The following is an 18,276-nucleotide window of genomic DNA, read 5'->3' on the forward strand; positions in this document are numbered from 1 at the left end:
GAAAAAATTGCACCAAGGTCATCCAAGTTCAAAGGTCATCTGGGGTCAAACAGTATCGCTATCATGCCAGTGCTCTCACAGCATCTGGGCTCTCATAACCGCAGGTGCACTAGTTACTAATAAAATAATAAGCGGTCTCTATCTGTGTATCTATCTATCTGTCTGTCTGTCCGGCTATGCGTTTAGCCGCACTTCAACGCATCGTGCTGAAATTTTGGATATAGATAGGTCTTGGGAAAAGCATGTTGGACATGTGGTTTTGAAGGTCATCGGAGGTCAAGGTCAAAGGTCAAAATTTCAAACTTTGTCCGATCGGGCTCAAACTTGGTGGGTGGAATCCTTGATGCGAGGGAATATATGACCGAAATTAAATTGAGGTCAACCGAGGTCAAAGGTCATTCATTACGGAGGGGTCAAATTTCAAACTTTGTCCGATCGGGTTCAAACTTGGTGGGTCGAAACCTTCGTATGAGGGGAGCATGAAAAACATTATATGGAGGTCATCCGAGGTCAAAGGTCAAAGGTCATGGATTTCAAACTTTGTCCTATCGGGTTCAAACTTGGTGGGTGCAATCCTTGATACGAGGGAATATATGCATAAAACAAAATTGAGTTCAACCGAGGTCAAAGGTCATGTAGGGGCTAAATTTAAACTTTGCCCTATTGGGCTTAAACTTGATAGGTGGAATCCTTCGTATGACTGAGGGGAGCATGAAAAAAATTGCACCAAGGTCATCCAAGTTCAAAGGTCATCTGGGGTCAAACAGTATCGCTATCATGCCAGTGCTCTCACAGCATCTGGGCTCTCATAGCCGCAGGTGCACTAGTACTAATAAAATAATAAGCGGTCTCTGTCTGTCCGGCTATGCGTTCCGCCGTGCTGCGACGCATCGATCCGATATTTGGGACATGGGTAGGTACCGCGGAAAGCATGTTGACCGTGTGGTTTTGAAGGTCATCGGAGGTCAAGGTCAAAGGTCAAATTTTCAAACTTTGTCCGATCGGGCCCAAATTTGGTGGGTGGGACCCTTGATACGAGGGGAATATAGGGGCGAAATAAAATCGAGGTCAACTGAGGTCAAAGGTCATTACGGAGGGGTCAAATTTCAAACTTTGTCCAACCGGGCTCAAACTTGGTAGGTGTAATCCTTTGTATGAGGGGAGCATGAAAACCATTATATGGAGGTCATCCGAGGTCAAAGGTCAAAGGTCATGGATTTCAAACTTTGTCCTATCGGGCTCAAACTTGGTGGGTGGCATCCTCCATACGAGGGGAATATATATGCGCAAACAAAATTGAGGTGGGCCAGTGCTCTCACAGCATCAGGGCTCTCACAGCTGCAGGTGCACTAGTACTCTAAATACCAGGTGAACACAGCAGCCTACATTTTTACCTGGCAGATGTTGACATTCCAGATTTCGCACTATGGTCATTGATTTCAGCATTTTTTTAAGAATAATGCATATGCGCAGGAACTCCATTCTATTGCAATCCTTAACCACTTGCTTGCTTTCCACTGCCTCACCTAAAAATGTCCAATTTACCTAAGCAAACCTTCATGCATACCAAATTTTGCTTTGAATTAATTCATGATGGAGACGATATATGCATGGTTAATATTCAAGATGAAATTTTGCACATATTCCATATGGTTTAAAAACCATATGGAATACACATACGAAAAGTGGCATGAAATTCAACTTGGTATAAAGGTACCATTTTCACAGTTCTAACCAATTCATATTTGTCAAAAAGAATCAAAATTAAAGGATGCTACTTGGCTCAGCAGAACAACATACAGAAAACTTCTAATAAAGCTGAGCCCTGGAGGTTTGTAATCGGTGGATAAATTGCATGTGAAGCTTGCTCTGTTTTGTCTGCTATGCATTTCCAATCCACATTTCACTATAAACTGTTGTGATATAAGCAATCAAAATATGATGCATTGAACAACTTTTTTTTATGCCTGCAAACCATAGATACATATAAAACACGAATAGCCGAGACTCCATGCGTATAAAGACAGCATAATTCTGTCCACCCACATAGGCCTTTGGTTTGAATGTTTAAAGCAATATATCTTACGGTAACGTTTATAGATAGATAACTGACTGCGGTTGTTGTGGCAGATCAGATTAGCTGCCCTGTAAAATGATCAGGAAGTTTCTCCTTATGTCCTGAAGATGATTACCGTACTGACGCGAGTATAGTCCCACCCCGTTTTTGGGTGAACATTTTTCAAAATTGGGGGTGGGACTATACTCAATTTCAAATTTTTTTTTTTTTTTTCAAGTTTTTTATTTCGGTTTTGAAGTGTCCCTGGACCTAAACCTAAATGCTAGGATCATTCATGGTCGACCTAAAAAAAAATAAAAAATTCAAGATGTTTTGTATTTTTAATATGAAAATTGATAATTTGTATTCATGTCATACTCTATTAATGATTTCAAAATGCATTAAAAATACAAAACATCTTTTTTTTTTTTAGGTCAAGCATGAATGATCCTAGCATTTAGGTCTAGGTCCTGGGACACTCCAAAGCCGAAAAAATAAATAACTTTAAAAAAAAAAAAAAAATTTAAATTTCCGAAATTTTTCGAAAGTTTGGGGGTGGGACTTTACTCGAAGGTGGGACTATACTCGCGTCAGTACGGTAGTAACAAATTGCATGCATACACACCAGCACCAGTTCTAGTGTGGTCAGCCACAAAACCTGTTCTAGTGTGGTCAGCCACAAAACCTGCTCAACCATCAATATTTAAGACAACACTGACATATGTAATGACAGTATTGAACATTCCTTTGATAATATATAGGATGCTCACAAATTTTAAAAACAAAAACAAAGAAGAAAACCCAATTGAAGTTGGAAATGAACCCACTCCTGGCATGACCATCGCAATCATCCAAACTAAGGATGCCCTTTATATTTTCCTACATTCTGAGTTTTCCATATTTATATAATTCCAGTGCATTTAATTTCCAATGGATGTCATTAAGTTATTATTTTTTAAAGCTATGTGATATGATGATCTTTGTGGTGTTGATTGGTGACTTTAAAATATTTCACTTGTAAAGGTTTCAGGGTTGTAGCTACGTCGGGCGGTGGCGGGCGGGCCCGCACGGCACTCTTAATTTCCACCCGGCACTCAAGTTAATTTTGAGCCCAAATACCCAGCACTCCAGTCTCAAATGTTTCAAAATTAATGAACAATCAGTATAACAAGGCGGTTCTCGAACCACGAGTCTCGCCTGCTTTCGCGATCGCCTGCTTTTACGATTACTTTTGGTATAAGTAAATGAACCTGCAACAACCCATGGCGATTTGCCTGTTCAATTTGAGCTTGCTTGGACCAATATTGAATTTGACCTTTGATCCCTAAATTTTGGTGGGTCTCGGCTGGCCACACGACAGTTTTTAGTAATTTGACCTCAGATGACCCATGGGTGACCTTGGATGACCCCTCAATTACCTTCCGAAACTTTGACTCTAAATGTTGACTGTACCCACCAAGTTTCATGCCCATATGACAGTTTTTAGTAATGTGACCTCAGATGACCCCTGTGTGACCTTGGATGACCCCGAAATTACCTTCTGAAACTTTGACTCTAAATGTTGACTGTACCCACCAAGTTTCATGCCCATATGACAGTTTTTAGTCATTTGACCTCAGATGACCCTTGGGTGACCTCGGATGAACCCGAAATAACCTTCCGAAAATTGTACTCGAAATGTTGACTGTACCCACCAAGTTTCATGCCCATACGACAGTTTTAGTAATTTGACCTCAGATGACCCCTGGTGACCTCAGATGACCCTGAAATAATCTTCCGAACATTTGACTCTAAATGTTGATTGTACCCACCAGTTTCATGCCCATACGACAGTTTTTAGTAATTTGACCTCAGATGACCCCTGGGTGACCTCGGATGACCTTGAAATAATCTTGTGAACATTTGACTCGATGTAGCACCCCAAAAGAGACCATTTTTGACATAAAACCTGTTTTAGACATTTTTTGAAAAAATGCTTCCTTCACCCTAAAAAGGTGGTTTTAATTATTCAGTTTCCTATACTTTTGTACATGAGAGACATTCTTCAAAGTCTTTTTTTGGCGTAATCAAATGTTTCAAAATTAATGAACAATCAGTATAAAAATTAGCAATTCTTATCAATTTTTTTTTACCATTTCATATAAATTTCACCCGGCACTAAAATTTGGCTAGCTATAACCCTGAAAGGTTTGCTTCCTGACCAGGATCAGGTAAGATTTGCACTTGTACCAGTATTGTGTTTTCTTGAATCCAATACAACAAACCAGGAAATTGAAAGTAGGCCAATGTGGAATTTTTTTTCTTTCGTTTTATTCCTGCCACCTCCTTCGTACAAGTTGTAATCATTGCAATAGCGCATACATGTATAACAACAGCCAGTTGAACAGAACTACACCAAGTATGGATACACATTTAATATGGTTGCGTTGTTATTCCATGTATTTTAATTACATGTGACACAGGAGGTCAAAAGTGTGCAAGTTGCCCACGTAGCATCTGGGGTAGCATACTACGCAAAAATCATGAACATGAAATATTCATCAAGACCCAGATTTTGAGTCCAAAATGTTGTCTTTAATATTCTACTTCATAACAGGGGTAGCGTTAACCCCCGATCGGGGGTGAATGACCCCCTAAATTTAAAAAGTATTAATTTTTCACCCTCCATATATTGGGAATGTACAAGCTCGGGAGTGAATTCGGACCCTCTACTTTTGGACCTTAATCAGGACTATCCCTGACTATTTTTCACCCCCGAGATTTAATTTTCACCCCATGTATTTGGATTTTCTGCAAGCTTGGGAGTGAAAAACACGGGAAACAACCCCCGACTTTCGGGCCTTAATGCTACCCCTGCTTCATAATCATGATAATTCAAAGTTAAAGATTTTTTGACCGTTTTTACCAAAAAGATCATGTAAACATCTGATTTTAGGATTATCAAGTATAATTTATTGCAACTTGGAGTATGCTAAATATATAAATGGTAATAGTTAAGCAAATAAGTGTATTTTTGTGACACATGCACACCCATTATGCATGCATGTGTACATCAAACATGTATCTCATATTGCTACTGAGCACTTACCAGCAAGAATCCGTACGTAGCAAAGTCACAAGTATAAAAATTATTTCATGCGATAATGGCAAGACCTGTAGAAATGGGAAAAACAAAGACAAAGACAAAATGTTTAGTTTGATTGAATCTTCCAATATTAAGCATTAAATCAAGATTTGATTCATCATACCATTCCAATGATCAGATTTGCAGTTATAATTTTTCGTTCTCACACTTGAAACCGACCAATTTGGTATTACCTGTTTTCCCAGGTCTGTTTGATCCAGGATGTCACTCATTTGAAAAGTGGTTTGATGATGCAGATTCCCTGACCAATTCCTATTCTGTAAATATTGAGTTTATTTGCTCCTTTGCATTCATCTAAACTAGAGTGGCAAGGTTTGTGTTTTCTAAATGTCAAATTCTGTGTTTTTTCTGTTTTTTAAATGTGACAATTCTAGGGAATTCTGACCATTGTATTTAAGTTCTAGAAACACTTAATGTAAACATCCAATATGGTAACTATACTACCGGAGACAGAATAGGGAATAAAACAACAAAATTTAATATGACCACTCATTGGCCCATAGACAAGAATAAATAGAGGAATTGAAGAAATAATCAGTAAAAGATGGGGTTTGTTTGGGCCTTTTGCTGAATATACATTTAAAATTTGCCAATATTTTTAAGTGGAAGTAAGTTTAATTTCAATGATTTTTCAAAATTGCATTTTCTGTCTTTTCTGTTTTCAACTCCAATTCCGTGATTTCATCCCTCAGCCCATTCCAGCAGCTTCATACTGTGGAGAAACCTGTACTGGTGTCTTCATGGCTATGGCAAAGTGTACGTGTATTGGGTGTGCTAAGACAAAAAAAATCATGTCCTAGAATAGAATGCTAACTACATAATAATGACAACTTCTACACTCCCAGAACAATTTCTTCAATTCAATTTACATGTATGACCAGTATGCCAATGGGTCAAAAAGAAGCAACAGAGTATTTATATTTGACCACAGATCTGTGATTTGACCCAGTAGTTCCCAGACAGATTCGCAGGTGGATAGATGCATGCATCATACATTGTACATCCGAAATTCAATTTGTTGGGGCACCCATTTTTAAGGCCACTGGGCAAAGACAAAGAAGGGCACCAAGGCCAACAAGTGATGAAGAATGCCTTGATCAGTTGACAAAGATCTGAAGGGCCAAAACTGAAAAAGGGCAGGCAATGGCCTCTGTGGCCTCCCTGAAATTTGAGTCATGCTGAAGATCATGAAAATACACATACACATGTAACTATTAGTATTACACTTCTCTTTATTTGTGCTTAGAAAATATGAAGGCACTATCAAAGGAACTATTATGGTGATCATGAAGGCATGAACAACTTGTTGTGCCAAAAATGTTACAAACAAGATACGACACTTGGAAAATGAAAGAAGCACTGTCAAAAAGGGACTGTTGAGGTGATCATGAAGTCCAAAAATGTTAAAAACAAGATACAACATATTTAACGAATGAACTATTTGTATCCTATACCCAGGTACGTAACCTATGACCCCACCATCAATAGAAGTAATCAACACAATTGAGGCATATCTACCCACTACATTTTGTACAATGTTCATTGAGCTTACCTGGGAGGATGCACCTGGAAGTCTTTTTATCTTTAGCTGCATCGGTAACATGTTCACATTCAACATTCAAAGATCATGCTAAATTTACTAACTATAAACATGGGTACGTAGGAATGGCATAGCCATTCAATTGTCTCTTACCAAATGTTACGAGTTCTGTGAGTCACATATATCCATTCAGTATCCTATGAATTCATATCTGCATCAAACCAGAGTACAATCGGTCCATATTCAAGCTGATATATTTGCAAGCACAGAACCCGAAGTTGAGCTGTTGTCTCTACAGAGGCATATGGATCATTATGTCAAAAGAACTAAGCCAATTGCCTCTCCACAACAAAATGGAATTAGTGTCAACCAGCCAGCTAGCAACATTCAATACACTCCACACCATGCGTATGTATACATGCGTCAGTGTTGCTAGAGTATTTTTGTTAAGGCTGATCATCGCAGGCAAACCCATCTGAAATAATGCACTCCCGCGTATTTTTTCTATCAGTCTATGGATGTCTAGTCTGTCAACGCTAAAGAATTGATGAAATCGTAATGTTAATTGCTACTGAATTTGGCATCAACCCAAGTTCTTTCTTTGACAGATCTGAAAGCATTGCCTACCAACACCAGACTTGCTATAATAAAATGGAAATTATCCAATGATGTTTTTTTTAATCACTGCCAGTCTAAAAAGCTGCAAAATTTGAATGCACATATGTTCAGCAATACAAAGTAGTTGATAGTCCCCTGAATGGATATGACAACAATTTCAAATTTGAAACTATGATTTAAATTTTTCGCTAAATATGTTACCATCTCATCCAATAAACATGCATGCACAACACACACACCCAAAAAGAGAACAAAACCTGCATGATTGCACATGCATACAAACACACCAAATATACACCTACACAAAGTATTATACAATATACAAGCCCAACTTTTCATGGGCCATTTGGGTATTTAGGTCTGAAAATCTATGGACCCTTGTCTATTTTTACAACCAAAACACATATTAAATTGACGAATAGTAGGGAGCCTAGATGTTTTGACAGCCTCTATCATGAATCTAATTATCAGTCTTTGTCAAAGTCTTTGTCAAAGACAAATCGCTATGGGGGCGAGAGGCAAAGCTGTGACATTGAGCCCCAGAGCGGCAAGAAGTGATTGTGGGGACGAGCAGAGCGCGAAGGCACGACAGAGCAGTGAGAGTGTGATACCCAGTAGTTTCTCTCCCTATGGATAATATATTTACATGAACTGTAGCACAGACTAGTCACATATAATGGGTATAAAATAAATAATGCTGTGTTGGAAATTTAGCATTTAATGAACTACATCTACATTACACCTACAGGGAATTATAAAAGGGCTTTGATTAACCATAACGCCCTAGCTGATGTTTGGCGAGGGGGAAGGAAAGAAGGAAGGAAGGAAGAGAGAAGACTTTTTTTCTTCGGGTGCGGTTTTGTACCTTGCCCGGCCAAGCTTTCCGCGACCATATGACTGTTCGCATGATGACGCAATCACATCACGTGGGATACCTGGCCGTGCCTATGCTTTGTTAACTGTGGTTTTGTGTTGTTTAGTACGGTTAGGTTTAAGATACACATATAGGAGGAAAATTAAGGTGTTCTTAACCCTAACGCCCTAGCTGCTTTTTGGCGAGGGGGAAAGAAAGAAGGAAGAAAGAAGAAGAGAAAACTTTTTTTCTCGGGTGAGGTTTTGAACCTTCGGGTGCCAGACACATGCACGGGCCTACCTTGCCACGGGGGTGTAGCTTGCCCGGCCAAGCTTTCCGCGACCATATGACTGTTCGCATGATGATGTAATCGCATCACGTGGGATACCTGGCCGTGCCTATGCTTTGTGAACCGTGGATTTGTGTTGTTAACTACGGTTAGGGTTAAGAACTAAATAATTGCAATAAACAGAATAGCCACCCCCTTCCCTTTTTTTATGGGCATTCATAACTGTGTGCAAAATATTGCTTTAAAATATTTGGAATGTTGCACTTATCTCCGACAGATGCAAGCATAATATTTGCTCTACATTCAACGATTAATTGCTCCAGTATCAACCACATACCCATTATGAATCGATATTATCTCTACAATGATGTCAAATAAAAGACAAAAGTTCTTCTCACAACCATTTTCCCTTTGTTTATGAAACTAGATCAAATAGCAGCAATAGGGCTTTTTATGAAGAACCGTGTTCTTTCCTCATGTTGCATGGCATGCTATCTCAGAGGAAATTGAAGTTCCTGTGATTTGAGCATCCTATATAAAGGAATGTAGCAGAGAAAAGTCAAGTGAAGTACAAACAGGGTCCATACCAAGCAGCATAACCATAGACAACTTCCCATTACACACTTTTCTTTAAATTACAATAAAAATGTACCTTCTTTATCATAACATGTCAGACAAGTTGTAATCTGGGGCACTTCAAACTGTAAAGCATGACAAAATTATGCACCCTCATACTCGCTATGTTTTTATTCACAACAGAGTGTGCACAAGCCAATTTTTAGCATTTATAAGCACTACAGTAGGTACATAATAAATGCTGTAATGTTTTATCTAAAAACATCACAAAATAATTTATTTTGAAGTTTCAACATAATTGGAACAATATTGTAAATTTTCTCTTCATGCGATCAATTCACCATCCCCCGTCTTCGACTGACATCTGTACATAATGGGTTAGCAAGATGGGATTACAATAGCTAGCAGTACTGGGAGTGACATTTGATTTTAGAATCGTGTATTGTCTCCAGGTAGATGGATTAGCAATTGTCAATCTGAATCCATATGCTTACTTCGCATGGTTCAAAATAGAATCCATAAACTGTGAGTACTGTTGGCCAAGCAGAGTTCTAATTTCTAAATTTAAGGTGGGATTGAAGTATTTTCTGGAATACAAGGATATGCTCTTGAGCATATTTTAAACAGACTATTAGGATAAAGTACACTGATCAATCATTATGCCTTTTGTTTGAAACAAATCGGACATGCAGTTTCATAATTACACCAATTTATATTTTCTTCGTATTTTGTTTTTGTCAATAATCTTATAAAATATGCAAGTTTTGCAATTATTTGGCTAAAAATCAATGCATTATGTTCATGATACTTTAATTTTGAGGACTTTTGCCTTGAAACTTCATCAAAGTGTTTCTATTATTATCAATTGTATTATAATTTGCTTTCTAATTTATATAGTAGCACAATTAATCAGCATTTATGCAAATTAACTCATTAATTTATTATGCAAATGTCTGAATTAGAAGTCAGTTACAGAATTATAAGCCATGCAAATGTTGATGAGGAAAAAAATACTGCACCCTGGCAGATGAGGGTGGTAATGGCAGAGTCCCTGAGAGATTTGAACTGTGTGCCTTTACCAAATAAAATAAATGTCCCTTTAAAGTTTACAGATACTGTGGTGTGAACCCTGAACAATTTTAACCTAGCCCTCAAGAATTTGTAGCCTTACCGATCATATTTCCTACTGGGCAATTTGTCCAGGGCAGTGATGAATCTTCAAATGTCAATTTTAGCATATATCATACTGTCTGTACATAATAAACGCCCCGAGGACATGCAAATTTTCGAAAGGGGAGGGGAAAGGGCTAGAGGCAAAATTTTAATGAAAAAAAGGTATGTAAACTCGGCGAAACCATGGCGAAACACAACTTACTTCCTGGTTCAAGTTCTATTTTTACCAAGATTTCCAAAATGGCGGCTACCATGTAATAGAATCTGTGGTGATATCATTGGTACCAATATGGAAAATTATCACCACAAAATTGCATTTGTAAGTAGGCCCTACATTTTCATGCATAAGTAGTGCTCTAAATGAAAATTCTATAATTTGGTAATGAACTGGATGGATGGATGGATGGATGTGGAAATTTACAGTAGGTTTTGTTCATGCAATTTTGCAATTGTAAGGGTTCACAGCAGATGCCAATTTTATTAACTCACTCTGCATTTCTATCACTTTTCTATGGTTGGAGGGGGGGTAGGCCTATACGGAAATGGTTTTCTATAGTTTTGATCAGCTTGTAATTGGCGGGCCTAAAAACATCACAGGTTAATATCCAGGGCTCGAAATAAGGAGGGTCCAAGGGCCCTCGGCCCCCGAAAATTAGTAAGGGCCTGCAAAAGATACATCTGGCGGGACCAAATTTGCCCGCAAAAATCTTGCCATTTTTCTCACTTATTTGTGGGGTTCATAGGTTAAAACCAATGGCCCAAATTTGGGCCCAACAAAATTTGCAAGGGCCCTCAAGCATATAAAATTGAGGGCCCAAATGGCCCTCAGAAATTCTGGCTTATTTCGAGGCCTGTTATTAAATATCAATTTTTTTTGAGAAATGTCTTGTGACATCTCATCAGAAGTAACACAAATTATTTTATTCACATCCAATGCTTTCATTTACTTTATTTGACACGCACAATAAATAGATCAGCTACTTTTTGGCATAGTGGTAAAAACCTAATTCCTGCTGATTATGAGCTGATCAAACTATTTGAATCAGTTTTTGAAAAAGTTTTAAAAGTTACATTTTATCAATTTTGACTCAATCACACAGTTCAGATTTAAGCATCATCGTCTTGATTCCCTAATCCCAGACAACAAAATCATCTCAGATTGTATTAGTACCAAATATGAAGCTCTTTCTCTATCTTGTCTTTTTCTGTTGGAACACCATGGATCCACCCACCTTGCCAATGGAGATCAATACATATTTCTGTCAAATTAGGTGGGAGAGGGTGGAGGTTCAGTGTGTTAAAATAGTCCAAAACTTACATGTGTTGTAGACTCCTAACCGGAGCGATCTTACCTTTCCGATGTTGATGAAGATACTTCTTCTTGCATTGATCCCGAGAAGTCATTTAGTCCCACCCCACATAAATGAATTAATAACAAATCCCCCCGATGGAATCACCCAACTGGTGACGTCTCACCTGATCATCATCCCTTATCCAACTTGGGCTACCCTACTCGGTCCAAACTTGTAGGGGGTGGCAGGGGTCCAGGACTAACAAGTTTTAACAAGGGAAATTACCAGTAAACTCTCGTCGCTATTTGCTGGTAAAAAGCGAGGAAGGTCAGTTTCTATTGAGCAGAATTAATCCCTTAACCGTCCGTCTCTTTACCGGTAAATGGTCACAATAGAAACGCGCTTATAGTGATGTTTTATCTTTGTATTACACATTTGAGATGTATATTTTTTACACTACAGCATTTTAATATAACTTTGAAATATCTGAAATGAATTGCCAAACACTAATAGATGTACATGAATTGCTATAAAACACTGAATGGCAGGTTTATAATAGACAATTCACACTCAATGTCATCCTGGTGTTCATTTGATAATTTTGAGCTCTACACACAAGTATGTGATACACCAAGAAATATACCCACAATTTATTGTACTGAATAAACTGGAGATTTTGTTGTAAAAGAGCATTTAATTATAAATACCAACAATGTCAAGAGCCTAATTACATGTATTGCATATAATCTGCATTATTTCCTGTATACTTATGATACAGCACGGTCAAAATACATGCGATAAAATAAAACACAGAGCACAGTACAGGTAGGTATATACCCAAAGTAATATGGCATGTCACATACCCATACTACAGCAGCATGTATCGTCATCTCATTTACTACTCAAAATATTTTCCCCATCTTATTTTCTCATCTTTTTGTTTGCTTCTATATTCCGACTTTGCCCTTCGTATCATGTCTGGAATTCATCCTCCACAGATTTTTCACAGCCTCTGGCAAAAATCACAGATGAACATGGGAGGAAGAACGGGCTAGAGAATCCCAACCCACTGCATTATTACTACTGTAACTTATCCATTCTTTCATGCAAGGGGATTTACCGATTTCGCTTTACATGAATAGCAATGGGATCAAATATTATCAGCCATACAACAGCATGTTTTATACAGAACATACCACATGTTAGCCTGGTTATCATAACATGGATAGTTTTATTATTTATTTTATACACAGTAACCTAAAAATAAATGTGTTCGTTCGTATCTAACCTCTTCATTACTGTTTTTGTTTTGTTTGCCTGACCTTTGTTTCCGCTCAACTTGTTCTTTTCAATAAAATAAAATGAACAAATATAAACAATTCATTAGCAGTGTGACCAATAAAACAAGAAACATCTTTAAAAAGACATTGCGAATAAAATAGGCTTTTTAAGTTTAGAGCGTGTTTTCATAATCTAGCTCAGTTTGTATTTTACTCTCTATGTGCAGGGAACCTTAATATTACATTAGATGTATATGTTTTTTATTATTCGTACTTTCACTATTTTCACTAATTTTCACCAATTAATATTTTATGCAATCTATTAATATTTTGAAAGCACATTTAGATGTGGAATCAAGAGAATATTTGTTAAATATGAATAAACCGTAAACATTTAAAAATATTAACTGACAGCTAGCCCTTCAACAGCCAGTACAAGAGATCAATCTTACTAGACCACGCTCCAGGTGTGGTTTAAAAGCGAGATCCATCTCTGAACCACGCTTCAGGTGTGGTTAAGTGGCATGGATTTTACACCGACATTGAGTGAATTGGACTGGGGAATTGGTACCAAATGTTCGTATTGTTCCCTTGTTTTGCTACTCGTTAATGATTTTATAATGAAGGGGCATGGCAAGTGATTGCCATCGGTAAAGGACATACCGTATTGTTTGTAATAAACGCTCCCCCTCTAATAAACGCCCCCCTCCAATTTTTCTGTGAAAAATTGACAATTTTTCTGTGAAAAATTGACAAAAATGCAAACATTTCCATGCCATCCATCGCATATCGTGTAGGTAAGCTTAAAACTTGCATCAGTTATGTCAGTCACGATCGCTAAATTGAATGGACAAAACCTGTGATGACTCAACTCCCATCCATTTCATTGCCTAATTATGGTAGAATTTCACTAATTCCATGCACTTACAGGTGTAATTTTGTTGAATTCCCACAAAAATATCATTTTCAGTGGGCGCCGCCATCATGTATAGTCGTAAATCCCTCCTTTTAATAGGAGCACCATCGGGAAATTGAACCTGATTTTCAAGCTTTTTTCAATGACAATTCACTTCCAATAAACGCCCCCCTTTTGGAAAAATCGGGGCGTTTATTACAAACAATACGGTATTTTCAGGGTAGTATGGCAGTCAGGAAGGGCACAGTTAATATGAGGGCTGCTTATTGGCCTACCTACCATGATGGGGGGGGGGGGCACAAGCCATTTTTCAGCCATTTTCCTATGGGATTTTTTTAAATTTCAGATCAATGGGGGGCACGTTCCCCCCTGCCCCTATGACGCTACGACTCCTGATTACTTACTTACCATTTATTTAAATATTTATTTATCGACTTAATGATTTACTTATTCATTCATTTACAAAATATACTTTTTACTTTTTTAATTTATTTGCTTTAACTTTACTTACTTTTGGCCCCAAATACTTATTTATTTCCTTATTAACTTACGTGAGCCTGAAGATTACACTTTATATGCTTCCAAAACCTATTCCATTCTCTTGTTAATAATTCAATAATGAGCCTCTATCAAATTTTCAATCAACAAGGAGTCAGTGTCAGTTCTAATATTACCTGCACATCCATACATCAACTTCAATAAACATGACGTAATTGAGCGTCTGATTCCCCTGAATGATTATTGGCCATGGACACTGACAAAACATTCATTACTTATTTATTGTGTGTGTCGGGGGTGCGCACATTGGTATATTATCAACCGAGAACATTCACCAGAATACATTTCACATGAGACATCCAGCAACAAACGGTCGGCCGCATATTGCAAATAACCACCAATGTGATTCAAGTAATAATTTTTATTATTAGGGTGTTGCCTGTTATTACTTACAATAGTAGCATGAATTTTGCGACACTATGTATGTCCTATGGTTATTCCTATGCTCTTACGAATGTTATTATCCCTAACTGACCCGAGTCTCACAAAAGTAAGTCATATACACCCAGGAATCGCTGGCCAGGCCAGCGTAACCCTGTGGTTACAGGTCGGTGATCTTCTGCGTAGCATGCAAGGGGTCAACAGTTCGAAATCCGGGGTACCAAGGGACTTCTTTGTTCATTGAGGGGTCCTAGGTTTTAATCCCAGGGGTACCAAATGACTTCTTTGTTGAATCTTCTCTCCTTTTTTGCTTTTTCTTTCAATTCCGATAGCAAAAAACCTCCACAGGTTCGGTTCGGTTAGGTTTACCATCACTATGTTTCACAGAATGTCTGCAATATGTTCAGCTTATAAATAATATCAAAATCTGATTGTGCCATTAACATGGCTTACAACTGGTTGATAAGTCCAAGGATGTCTTCCTAGCAGACCAACATAAAACATGCATCAATTATTTACCAAAATTGATTTGAGTTACAAACATTAAGGGGGTACTACACCCCTGCCAAATTTTGTGCCTATTTTGGCATTTTTCTAAAAAATTATAACGTATTGTGACAAGTAAGATTAGTAATATTGTAGGGACAAGGACTACAACTACTGCACTGGAAATTTTTATTTCAGCACAGACAACAGTTGTGGAGTTACAGTCAAAAATGAGGGAAAACCAATATTTGATCAATAAATCAATAACTACTTGACTTGAGTTGCTGAATTTTCAGCGCAGTAGTTGTAGTCCTTGCCCCTATAATATACATATATCTTACTTGTCACCAATGTGCTATAATTTTTGAGAAAAATGCAAAAATAGGCACAAAATTGGCCATGGGTGTACTACCCCTTAACATACAAAAATGTTACAAGGAAATCCACTACACATGCATGCATCCCCTGTGAATCCATATGATGCAATCACCCTAAGTCACATATGTAAGAAATCGCTGACCGGGCCAGAAAAACCTCCTGTGGCCGCTAATGGTTGGTCGGTCGGTCTGTGATCTTGTGCTTGGCACGCAACGCAAGGGGTCTAAGGGTCCATTCCTGGGGTACCAAAAAAAGCTCATTTATGCATTTTCTTTTCTAAATTAACCCCTGACAGATATCATCTGACAGCAAACCACTATCTGTGGGTTAAGTTAGGAGTCAAAAAGTGACGTTTATGAATTCGGTTTTATAACTTGGCATCAGTATGTCAGGCATTGTGAAACAGTTTGCTTTGTACATGTAACTCAGAATATCCCTTGGGCCCAGAGCCCTTGGGATATTCCTAGGTTTCAAAGGCGAAATGTTAAGATTTTTGAAAATGCCCCCCAAATAACTGATGCGCAGTTATTTATGGATTGGCTTAGAGGCAAATGAACAAATATAAAATGAATTATGGTCTATTAACAATCATTATTAAACTACCATATGGGCCTGTAGGGTTGGTTGGATACCCTCTTAAGATTTTATATTTGGTAAAATGCTCGGACCTATCATCATACTACAATACCATTTTTTCACCCTGATGTGGCAGTGACGTCAATGCGTGGAAAAAGCTGTTTCACTCGCGCATCTATGCAGCGTTTTTAAGCATGTGCGTGTATACAACTGCGTTTTGAATGAACACTAGTGATTTGAGGCTGCGCCCACAGAAATGCAACTAACATCACTGCCAAATCAGGGTGAAAAATGGTATAGGGGTAATTTTGGTTTCTTCCCTTATATTTCATCGATTTCTGCAATTTAAGTTTGCATAATTTCTCAAATCAATTGATCCCGATTAGTTCTCTGCAGCACATTTATATGCCCTGGACACTACAATCTTTTTATTTCAAAAACTTGAAAAATACCGGTACCAAAGGGATGCTGCCACACATCAACCTTTCTTTCAATTTTAAATGTCATCAAAACTTATATTATTAGATCATGGTATGGTAATTCTTCAAAGTCTATTTTGCTTGAGCAACTGAATACCTTGCCAAGGTCTAGTTAAGAATCAATTTCATGACATTTGATGCAGTGATGACACTGATACCATCTACAGTCTTGTAGCTTTCACCATTTAATTCTATGAGTGACCTTGTCAGCAAAGTAGACTGTCGGAGATATTAAGAAACTAGTTCGCGTCTGCTCACTCTGCCGATCTTGTCTCGAATCAAACTCCCAATGGTTCATGATTGGTTATTACTGTGTAAAACAGGAGGTTCCTTCTTCAGAGAAAAGTGGTGAATAGTCGCCCCCTTCAATTAAACGATGTTTCAAAAATGCTGATATTTCCATGCTATCTTGTGTAGTAAGCTTACCAAGGTGCACACACAATCGATAATTTTGGTGAAAGTCTGATTATAAACCTGGAAAGGAAACGGAAGTCATCGTTCCTACATTTGTAAGTTCATCATTTCAGCATGAGTTTTAAGCTTACCTATATATGATTTTGACGGGAATAATCATTCTAAAAATGACGTCTAATAACAACGCCCCCGTATAAATCATTGTACAGCCTCAGCACTTGTTCAGTGCTGGATGTGACAATCCCTGGCAATAAACAATTGCACTCCAGTTACCATGGTGGGCTCGGTGGCTGGTCTGCGCTCCGCGCAATAATAATATTATATTCGGTGGCATTGCGATCAGGGGACCTGATCTACAAGATCAGAATTGTGAATTTGAAAGGTAGCAGATTTCTGCTTTCAATACAGATTTTTGGGCCAACTTTAATTAAGGACTTGCAGGATCTATGCTTAACGGTGTCTGCAGAACCTCCATTTTTTTCCTTATTTCGAACACTGTTCATATACATGTAGGCCCACTTTTACTTTACCAATGTCAGTTGTAATTTCTCAGTTACCCTTCCCTTTAACATGTTACATTTTTGAAACAATACATGTACTTGTTCAGGTGCGGGTATACTGTATCCAACTCCAATTGTGACCTTGAGACTTGCTATTTTTAGATGTTCAGGATTTGGTTGAGTGGGTTAATGCCTGTAAACAAACACTACAAGGGCAGCAGAATGATAGGGTTCTGCACACATACACAGGGCACAGTGTTTAGTACAAAGCAAAATTACAAACTAATTACAAACTAACAAATTATTATGTTGCATTTAATTCTAGTAGTAATCATAAGGTTGATGCCATCCATTTCTTATTGTTAAAAAAGCCTGCCTAATACTAGGACCCTACCACATTATCACATAATAATTAGGTCTACACTTGATTCTGAGCTTGCCATGATCACATATCAGAAAATAAACACGGTAACTTTCTCGTTATTTTCGTTAGTTTCTTGTCAATGTGCAGAACTAAACACAATTTCATCTTTCTTGATCATTTTTTAAAACATTACACAAGATTACAATGCACAAAATGTCATACCATGGTACCAGGCATTTCACTCAGTTCATCCACATTTACATTGTGCCACCAGGTCTTTCTGTCGGGAGGTAAACAACACAAATACCTTTTTATATGTCAAGCCCAATGTATTGTATGCATTTCAAAACTGTCAAAACAATCCTAATGCTTTTATGAGCAGACCAACAAATTGAGAAGATA

The 18,276-nt window shown here is 37.9% G+C and overlaps 1 protein-coding gene across 1 annotated transcript in view; it reads right to left on the bottom strand.

Moving 5' to 3' along the window:
• The window catches only part of LOC140148553 (uncharacterized), a 105,595-nt gene that overhangs the window by 77,290 nt on the left and 10,029 nt on the right, over positions 1 to 18,276 (bottom strand). The window contains 1 exon segment of the mRNA XM_072170552.1: positions 5,145 to 5,209. The gene's annotated coding sequence lies outside the window, so the exon portion shown is untranslated.

The sequence above is a fragment of the Amphiura filiformis genome, chromosome 1, assembly GCF_039555335.1.
Source record: "Amphiura filiformis chromosome 1, Afil_fr2py, whole genome shotgun sequence".
Taxonomy (NCBI): domain Eukaryota; kingdom Metazoa; phylum Echinodermata; class Ophiuroidea; order Amphilepidida; family Amphiuridae; genus Amphiura; species Amphiura filiformis.